This window comes from Vombatus ursinus, unplaced genomic scaffold (genome assembly GCF_900497805.2).
Source record: "Vombatus ursinus unplaced genomic scaffold, bare-nosed wombat genome assembly UNPS02010548.1, whole genome shotgun sequence".
Classification (NCBI taxonomy): domain Eukaryota; kingdom Metazoa; phylum Chordata; class Mammalia; order Diprotodontia; family Vombatidae; genus Vombatus; species Vombatus ursinus.
Window position 1 is genome coordinate 9,193,831 of NW_020950326.1, and position 10,227 is coordinate 9,204,057.

Consider the following 10,227-nt stretch of genomic DNA (forward strand, 5'->3'; position numbering starts at 1 on the left):
GGATTATACTCTTTCTAGATGACCCTAGAGGACTGGGTAGATTTAGTTGGGTAGATTTAGACTGGTTATAAGGGGAAAAAATGACTTAATCATTAGAACTAAACCAAAGTGGAATGGGCTGCCTAGGTGTCCTTTTTTGGAGGTCTTCAAAGTCAGAAAAGTCTGGATGATCACTTATTCAAGATTTTGTAGGGAGGATTCTCCTTCAGGTGGGATTTGGGTTAGACAGTGTCTGGGGTCTCTCCTAATTATAATTCTTGGTTTAAATCCTGGATCTGCTACTTGCTGGCTCTGTCAATTCTCTAGGCCACAGTTTTACCATCTATAAAATGAGGGGGTTCAATTAGATGATCTTTACGGTCCTTTCTAACTCTAGACAGCATCTTCCTAGAGTGGCATCTTTTAGAATTGACTGTAGTGGCATCTTTTAGAATTGACTGTAGTTAAGATATGTGGCTATAGCCTTGTAAGGTGCAGTAATGCTGTAGAGCTGAACCCATCTTTCCTGGAGAGAAGGATAGGGTTGATAGATCGTCTGTCTCCTTCCTCTCTCTACTTTTAGATCATCTCCCACCTACCCTCTCACTGCGTTCTTGCAGCAGGTCATACTGCGTAATAAGTAGCTTTTGAAGGAATGAATGAGGGCCATTGAACAAATGCCTGGAGGTCCTCTGGGAGAAGTACAGACTTGGCAAAGACCCTTTTCTCTGCATATATTGTACAATGGTGGCAATTTGCTGCCTTAACACATATTAATTCAGCCTTAAAAAGTTTTCAAAAATCATTAGGCCACTCCCTATCTCATTAAGCTGAAAGTACATAAACATCTGTGTGGGACAAAGTCAGAGATTTGTGCCTGGTTCTCTAGGTATCTATGAAAGCCAGTTGCATAGGAAATACAAGGAACAAGCAGAAAGTTTTGTGGTTTTGTTTTGAAGAGCCATAGCCTGATTTAGATTAGGCCTGCTCCTTAGTTTAGAGGTTAGTCGTGTGGCTTTGGGCAAGTCACTTGACTTTTCTAGCCCTCAGTTTCTCCATCTGTAAAATTTGGAGGTTATATTAGAAGATCTGTAAGGTGTCATCTAGCTCTAACAAGTTGTGAACTTATGATGTGTCTGAATGTATTAGAAAGCACTGATTAGGATTTAGCAGTCCTGTCTCAGTCATTAACTAGCTGTTTGGTTTAGCCTCTCAGTTTCTCTATCTGTAAAATGGGTACAATTATATTTGTTCCACTGATCTCTTAGAGCTACTGTGAATATCGAATAAAATAAGGTATGAGAATGTGCTATGAAAAAGTAAAAAGCACTGTATAAAGTGTTAGGAGGTTGTTATTAATTTGCTTGAGTCCATCTCCTGAGTTAGAATAAACCTATCATCTGATTCTCATGACTACATTCTAAATCCTTCAGGGCCCTGGGCTTGGGGACCAGTGATTATTTTCCTCTTATATGATGATGATAAATGAGAGTGAAAATAATTAGGGTGAGTAATTTTGACATCCCCTCCTGAAATCTGGACGGATTATGCTTTTTATGCCTGAGAAACCCAGAAAATGTAAATCCACCAAATCCTGGTGCACAGGACTGACCGTTGGCAAATTAGTGAAGTCAGTACACTTTGCCTTTGGCAACCTTCCTGTCACTTCCCCACTGACCCACCTCATTTAAATGTGTCCCTACCTATCCAGGTTGCCAGCTAGGCCTCAATCTTGCTCTCTGCCAGTTGACAACTAATCCCTAATGATGTGTTAGCAGATAACAGCTTAAGGCATTAAACTTCCCAGAGGCATTTGCATTTTAATAGGGGATTCTGGAAGTTGGAAAGGCCTTTAAAGACTGGAAGGAATGAATCTCTAATGGGGGAAACAGGAGGCACAGTGTGCACCCAACAATGAGAGAGATATTTTCAGGTTGAGGGCTTTGGGGACTGGTCCAGCCACCCTCCAAAAACATTCCACGTAGGTGGTTACCTACTTGTAAAACTATCCTTGCTCCTGGCCAGCCTGACTTGCCAAGAGTAGTTTATGTGGGTGCAAAAGCTGTTGATCAATTTGTTATCTATAGAGCAATGAAATTTTAAACTTTATTGCTCATCCTCATATTCTTTTTAACCTGCTGCTTGACACCCTTTCTCCCTTCTCTCTTTTGTAGGCGAATATCTTCCTGAGGCTGTGGGATCAACTCTTCCCCTAGATTAGGGAAATAGAATTCATTTCCACAAATATTTATTAAACATCTACCCTGTATCAGAGGCAGGGAGGTAGGTCAGTGGACGGAGCACAGGGCCTGGAGTCAGGAAGACTCCTCTTCCTGAGTTCAAATCTGGCCTCAGACACTTAGTAGCTGTGCGACCCTGAGCAAATCACTTAACCTTGTTTGCCTCAGTTTCTTCATCTGTAAAATGAGTTGGAGAAGGAAATAGCAAACAACTCCAGAATCTTTGCCAAGAACACCCCAAATGGAGTCACAAAGAGTTGGATATGACTGAAACGACTGAACAACAACAACGATTTCCAAGAGGAGGGCACTAGTGACTGCAAAGATTAGTCTAGGCATTCTGTAGGAGGTGGCAGGTAGAGATCCTATGAGGCAAAGGAAGGCAAGGAGGGAGTGCATTTCAGACAAGTGGGACAACTTTTGCAAAGGCGTGGAGATAGGAAATGGAATGTACAGGGAATAGTAAATAGGCCAGTTTGGCTGTAACAAAGTGCAACAAGGAAAATAATGTGTTAAGCTCCAAAAGGTAGCCTTGTATTTGATTGTGAAGGATCTTAAAAGCCAAACAGGGGAGTTTGTATTTTACCCTAGAGAGAAGAGGAAGCCACTGGAGTTTTTTAAGCATTGGATTGACATGGTCAGCCCTGCGTTTTAGGAATATCAATTTGGCAGTTGAGTGAAGGATGGAAAAGGGAGGCTGAGTGACCATTTAGGAGGCTACTTGCAATAGTCCAGGTAGGAGGTGATAAGGGCCTGATTCAAAGTAATGGCTGTATGATTGGAGAGAAAGGGAGATATGTGAGTTATATTGTAGAAATAGATTTAACAAGACTTGGTAATTGGGTGGAAACGAGGGGAGAAGGGGAGTGAAGAGTCAAAGATGATGCCCAGGTTTTAAACTTGTGTCTGGAAGCATTGTGATGCCCTCAACAGAAATAAGAAAGTTAGAAAAAGGTAAGAGTTTTGGAGGAACAATTATTAGTTCTGTGTTAGATACATTGAATTGGATCCATAGCTGGGGGACCTAGTATCAAGCCAGTCTTGATGTTAGTCATGTGATGATGTGACCCTGGTTCTAGCCTCAGGGATCTTATCTTATTTCTTCTTCCTGAACTCCTAGTTGACATTCCAGTTCTAGTAATGGTACCATTTTGTTTTCCCATGTTCTCCAAACCAGTGTTCCAATTCTCCTTCCTTTCTCCCTCCATACCACTGGAAATGACAATCCTTCTTCTGAATTTTAGTTCCTATGTCTATGATCCCGTTACTCTGCCAGACCCCACCCTGCCCTTCTTTCCACATTTAATCTACCTGTTGGTACTCCACCCCCCCCCCCCCCCCCGCACAGTACTCAGCCCACTTGCCTGGATATCCAACTCTTCACAGATTCACAGAATTTCAGGGTGGGAAAGGACCTCAGTGCTCATTTACTCCAACTATACCTGAACAAGAATTTTCTCTATGATATTCCCAAGTTAACAAGTCAAGAAGTGTTTAATAAACACCCACTATGTTTCAGGCCCTGTGCTAAGTTCGGGGATCCAAAGAAAGATAAAAACATTCCCTGTTTTCAAGGAGTTCACACTCTAATGGTGGAGACAACATACAAAAAACCATGTACAAAAAAGATCTAAACTGGAAAAATCAGTGATAACAGAGGGAAGGTGTTAGTATTAAGGGGGATTGGGAAAGGCTTTCTTGCAGAAGGTAAGATTTTATCTGACACCGGAAGGAAGTCAGGCAATCCAGGGAGATTGCCTGAAGATATGAAGAGGGAGAGCATTCCAAGTATGAGGGACAGCCATTGAAAATGTGTGGACTGGTGGGCAGTCTTTTTTTATAGTATTTTATTTTTTTCCCCATTATGTGTCAAGAAAATTTTTTAACATTCATTTTAACAAGATTTTGAGTTCTAAATTTTTCTCCCTCCCTCCTCTCCCCTCTTCTGAAAATACTAGTCAGTTTGATATAGTTTATACATGTGACATCATGTAAAAAACTTCCATATTAGTCATAGTTGTGAAAGAAGAAACAGATCAGAAAAAAACCCATGAGAAGGAATAAGTGAAAAAAAATATGCTTTGATCTGCATGCAGAGCCCATCAGTTCTTCATCTGAATGTGGATAGCATTTTCCTTCCTGAGTCCTTTGTACTTGTCTTGGATCATTGAGCTGCTGAGAAGAGCTGAGTCATTCATGGTTGATCATCACACAATGTTGCTGATAATGTGTACAATGTATTCCTGGTTCTGCTCATTTCACTTTGAATCAGTTTGTACAAGTCTTTCCAGGATTTTCTGAAATCTATCTGTTCATAATATCTTATTGCATGATAATATTCCATTACATTCATATAAGACAGCTCATTCAGCCATTCCTCAATTGATGAGCATCCTCTCAATTTCCAATATTTTGCCACCATGAAAAGGGCTGCTGTAAGTGTTTTTGCACACACAGGTCGTTTTCCCTTTTTTATGATCTCTTTGGGATGCAGGCTTAGTATGGTATGACTGGATCAAAGGTATGCACAGTTTGGTTGCCCTTTGGGCATAGTTCCAAATTGCCTTCTAGAATGGTTGAATCAATTCACAACTTTACCAATAGTGCATCAGTGTCCCAATTTTCCCACATCCTCTCCAACATTTACCATTTTCCTTTTTTCTCATCTTAGCCACTCTGATAGGTGTGAGATAATATCTCAGAAGAGATGGACAGTCTTATTTAAGGAACAAGAAGGGGGTCACTGTCACTGGATAATACAGTAAGTAGAAGGGAGTAAAGTATAAGAAGGCAGGAAAGAGCCAGGTTATGAATGGCTTTAAAAGCCAAACAGACAATTACATTTCATCTCAGAGGTAATAGACTGGAGTTTATTGAATTGGGGAGGGGATAACATAGTCAGACGTGTATTCTAGAAACATCAGTTTGACAGCTGAGTGGAGGACAGATTAGAGTGAGGAGAGACTTGAGGCAGAGAGACTAACTAAAAAGCTATTGCAACAGACCAGGAGAAAGGTAGTGAGGGCCTGGATCAGAGTGGTGGCAGTGTCAGAAGAGAGAAGGGGGTGCATAGGAAAGATATTTCAAAGATAGAATTTAGAATCAATAGAATCTGGCAATGGATTGGATAAGAGGAATGAGAGAGAGTGAAGAATTGAAGATGACACCTAGGTTGAAAGCCTGGGTGACCGGGAGAATGGTGGTACCTTCCACAGCAAAAAGGGAAGTTAGAGAGAGAAGAGGGCTTTGGGGAAAAGATACTGCATTCATTTTGGATATGTTGAGTTTAAGGTGTGCTCAGGACATTCAGTTCAAGAAGCTGAAAAGACAGTTGGAGCTGCAGGACTGGAGGTCAGGAGAGAGGCTGAGCTGAATAAATAAGTCTGAGAATCATCTGAATAGAGATGATAATTTAGTCCTTGGGAGCTGACAAGACCAACAATGAAATAGTAATGAGGGAGAAGAGAAGAGTGCCCAGGACAGAGCCTTGGGGACACCCATGGTGCAATCTGGATGAAGATCCAGCAAAGGAGACTGAGAATGAGCAGTCAGAAAAATAGGAGTAGAAACAACAAGTGGTCCTCCAGTCTTTGCTTGAAGATTTCAATGGAGGGTGGGTTGGGGGAGCAGAAAGGGGAGACCAAGCCATCTTACTTCATTTTGGGATAGCTCTAATTGTTAAGAAGCTTTTTTTTTTATCTTGTATTCCCTTTCATTCCACCCACCTATCTAGGCATTCTCCTCTTACCCAAGGCTAAGGCCTTTCAAGACTGAGCCCTCTTGGGATCTTTTTAAAGTATGGTCTCAAAAACCTCCCGGTTCAGCCCATTTTGTTTTTTCCAGAGTCCTGATACTAGTATCAGCAATCACCTAATTCCCCTCCCTATGGAAATGGAGACCCAACATATCTGAGTGATTTGTCCTAGGACACACAGCTGGTGGCAGAGCCTTGAAACAGAAACCAACATTTCCTCCCATTTTCCACTTCATAATGTTGCTGTGTAAATTCTACCTGATGATGGCTCTGCTTGTCCAATTTTCTTCCTTAAAAAAAAAAATTCCACTTGGACTTACGCTTCAATCGTTTTATGCAATCAACAAATGATAAACCCCAGTGCTGTTGCTCAAATGTGTGCTAGGCAGAAATGGGACGATATATTGCATTCTCTATTTACGGACAGGGGTTAGTTGGGCTGGCCTCACCACCATTTAGAAAAGACATATAGTTTGGACTATTAAAATCTACAGTGCTTTGCCTTGACTCTTGCTGATTCATGGATGTTAATCCCCTTGAATATACTTTTATTTTCTTAGATATATTGGATGTGCAGGTAGTGCATATTGGAGAGGGCTGTTGTTTATTGACATGAGCAGAGTAAAGACTCTGATTAATAGCAAAAATAAATAGAGGAAAAATGGAAGGTCAGGCCCAAGCTCTAGAGTTCCAATTATGTTCCCCAATCTCTAGGTTATTTATTTCCACTTGGAAGGAATTCTCCCAGAGGTTGAAAGCTGAGATGCATGGAGATTAACAGATGAGGCATACTTTGTTTCCCTCTTTGCTCTCTCTTAAAAACCATGTCCATCCCTTTTGACATAACTGTGGCTTCACTCACTGGCCAACTTGGAAAGAAATAAGGGGTTTCTGGTTTGCTTCTGCAGTTCTGTTTTCATATGGATTATTCTTGACGGCTTGCAGATTTCTTTTCTCTGGTGAGGTCCAGAAGTATGGATTGCACTGTAAGTTTATATCAGATGGAAAAAATAACATGTAGCCTAAAGGGAACAGATATGTTTTGTGAGGCTCCCTTGCCTAATTAGGGACACAGTGCACCACATCTGTCACAGCTGTTGCTGGGCCCTCTTATGCATGAAACTTACGGTAACTTTTTTTTTTTTTAAGGTGGCAGTAGAAATTTTCCCCAAAGGATTGCTTTAAGGAAAGCATTTTTAAAAAAAGAGCTATAGAGAGATGAATTATAAGTGTTATTGAGATGCAGTGTGGTGTAGTGGATAGAGAAATGTTCTTGGATCTGAAAAGACCAGAGTTCACACTTGTCTCTGACATCCATTGGCTGTGTGGCCCTGGGTGAGTCACTTAAGTCCTTGATTCTATATGCATCTGGCTAAGACTAAAAGTTTCAGAGAAGGTGCCAATTTGCATTGGTGGCAGTTGTTTCTTCATTTCTCTCCCTAGAATTATTTTTATCATTATTTGAGGGAGGAAGCATGGGAAAGGATTGATTGACAGGAGGGATGCGAGATCATTGTCCCGGTTTTTGGGTTCAAGTGCTGTTAATGCTTTCTGTCCTGGAATCCTGCTTTAGTCTATAAGGTTGGAAGTTAGGATATCTGAATTTTCATCCCAGTTCATCCCATTCATACCACCAATGGGCTGTGTGACTTTAAGCAAATCACTTCACTTATCTGGGCCTCAGTTTTCTAGGGTCTATCATAGGGTTATGAGCTAGAAGGAACAATAGAGATGTAGTCCAACCTTTCATTTAACGAATGAAGAAACAAAGTTCCCAGAGAGGTTAAACAACTCATTTAACTCCCCAGAAAGGAGTTAAACCAGATTCAACTAAGACATCAGGATCAAGGAAAAGAGAAGTTGCATTCTCAAGAACAAGAGTTGCCCCAACTCCTCCTGGAATGACCAACCATGAACTTGACATGGATCCGTACATCCCCTATTTGCAACCCACCTCTCAGTTCCCTTGGCTCAGCTGCCTTCAGCCATGGTCTTCTGAGTCCTGGGGCCAGCTTTGGGGTTATCCTGTTGCTTCAGCACGGAGCACAATCTTTTGCCTCTTCAGCACCCACCACTCCTGTCCCTGATGCTACAGTGTCACCTGTTGTCTGTGATGGTCCTAAGAACCTCTCTGTAGAAGGGCCTCATTGCTACAGTTTGCCAGTTTCTCTAGCATCTTCCTCACTGACCTCAGAATGGAGCCATGCCCCATCTTCACCTTGTTTACCCACTATGGCTAGAGAGATGACAACTAGAATGGATGAAAAACAGGTCCTTCATCTCTGCTGTTGTCCCATTCTCTCCATCCCAACTATAGGACTATCCTCTCTGCTCTGGTTTCTATTTTATGTGTGTTTTTTTATTTTATTTTTTGAAGTGTGTATATTTGTGATGAAGGGATAGAAACCCTCTCTGATTAAAGTAATTTTACACCTGGAAAGAAAAGGTTAAAAAAGAGGTTAAATAACTCATTCAGGTCATACGGGGAGTAAGTAAATAGAAGAGCAAAGATTTGAATTCAGTGCTTCTTGATGAAGTGCTTTTAAAACTCATCATTCCTCTGTGTTTCTCTGTTTTTGTTTCTGTCTGTTTCTCTCTCTCTCTCTCTCTCTCTCTCTCTCTCTCTCTTGCCCTCTCTCTCTCTTTCTCTCTCTCTCTCCCTCTCTCTCTCTCTCTCTCTCTCTCTCTCTCTCTCTCTCACACACACACACACACACACCCTTGTTCCCTTGAACACACACTCACTCACTCACTCGAATTCTAATATCCTGTGCTTTTCTGATGCTTTATGTGTGGGCTAACTAGGTTTTAAATATTGCCACATGAGGCTAATCATGAGATGATGCTGTGTGCATTAATAAATTTTTTTTTGTTTAGTACTATGATTTTATTAGTATGGGAGGTATTCCTGGTATGGAAACTCCCTCCACTGATGCAAAACAGCAACAGTCTTAGAGAGTTGCCTGAGGACATTGAGAAGCTATGTGACTTGCACATGGTCACACAGCTAGCATGAGTCAGAATCAGAACTTGAATGCAAGTTTTCTTAGCCTGAAGTTTGGCCCTCTACCCATTATTCCTGCTGTCTCTCTTGTTATAATTAATAATAACAACATATTGATAACAGTTGAAGAAAGGACACACATTTTGCCCTTTAAGTAATAATTACTTCCACCTGGAAGAGGTGAAGAACTCAAGCTGCTTAAGGTAATTTGCTTACCCTGGTTCATATGCCCTGGAGGAAAACATATGGAAAGGCAACTGGAGAAAGTTGGAATGTCCCCCTGATCCTCAAAACTCAGCAGGAGACACCCTTTGCAGCTGGTGGAGAGTTGGAGGTGAGTGGGAGGAGGCAAATGAGATAGAATCACTAACCAAACTAAACTGGAAAACAGATTCCTTTGAGGATCCAAGGAGCCATTTCTATAGCTTTCATTAGCGTCCAGAAGACACCCTTTATGTATATGATAAGGATATTGAGAGCCAGGTATAAAAAAGTAGATTTCGAAGAGTTTTGTCATGAAGACATAAAAGAATGTAATGCTGTCAGTTAGTATGACAAAGCCATCTCTCCACTGTCCAGTTGCTCAAGTGCTGGTCTTCTGGAGAGGTGAATGAAGAATTTTATTTTCTAGAGAAAAGTTGAAATGTTAGGGAAAATCAAAGAAGAGCTGAGTAACGGTTAGCAGAGAGGACCATCAGGGGATGTAGAAGACAGTGACAGAGTGAAGGTGAGGGAACCAAAGATACTGGATTAGATCAAAGGGGAGCTATAGTGGAAAGGAAGAGCTGCCAGTTGGGATCAGTGCCCATGGAGAGTTACTAGGGAAAGAACAGAGATACAAAGAGGTCTCTGAGAGGAACACAGATGTGGAGGAGTGAAACTCAGGTCCCCATCCAGGGCAGTGTTCCATAGTCACAGAATCTGCATAAGTATCTGGGGGAGAGGGACCTTTGAGAGGGTCTTGACTATAAGTCTGTGTGTGAGTCATTCCATGTCCTTAAGTTTGTAGAGAAAATTGTCGTATTTTGATGCATGTGATCCTGAATTCCTATAAGGGTGGCCACTACTGGGGAATTCCAGATCCTGAACTTTCTAGGGTCTACATGAATGGGCCAATAATCCAGAGAAGTAAGCAGCCCCCAGAGTTTATCTGGATCCTTTATGTCAAGAGGGAGCCTGAAGGCTTACACAGAAGTTCACAACTGATAAAGAAGTTTTACATACAAATACATTATATCCATTTAGAATTT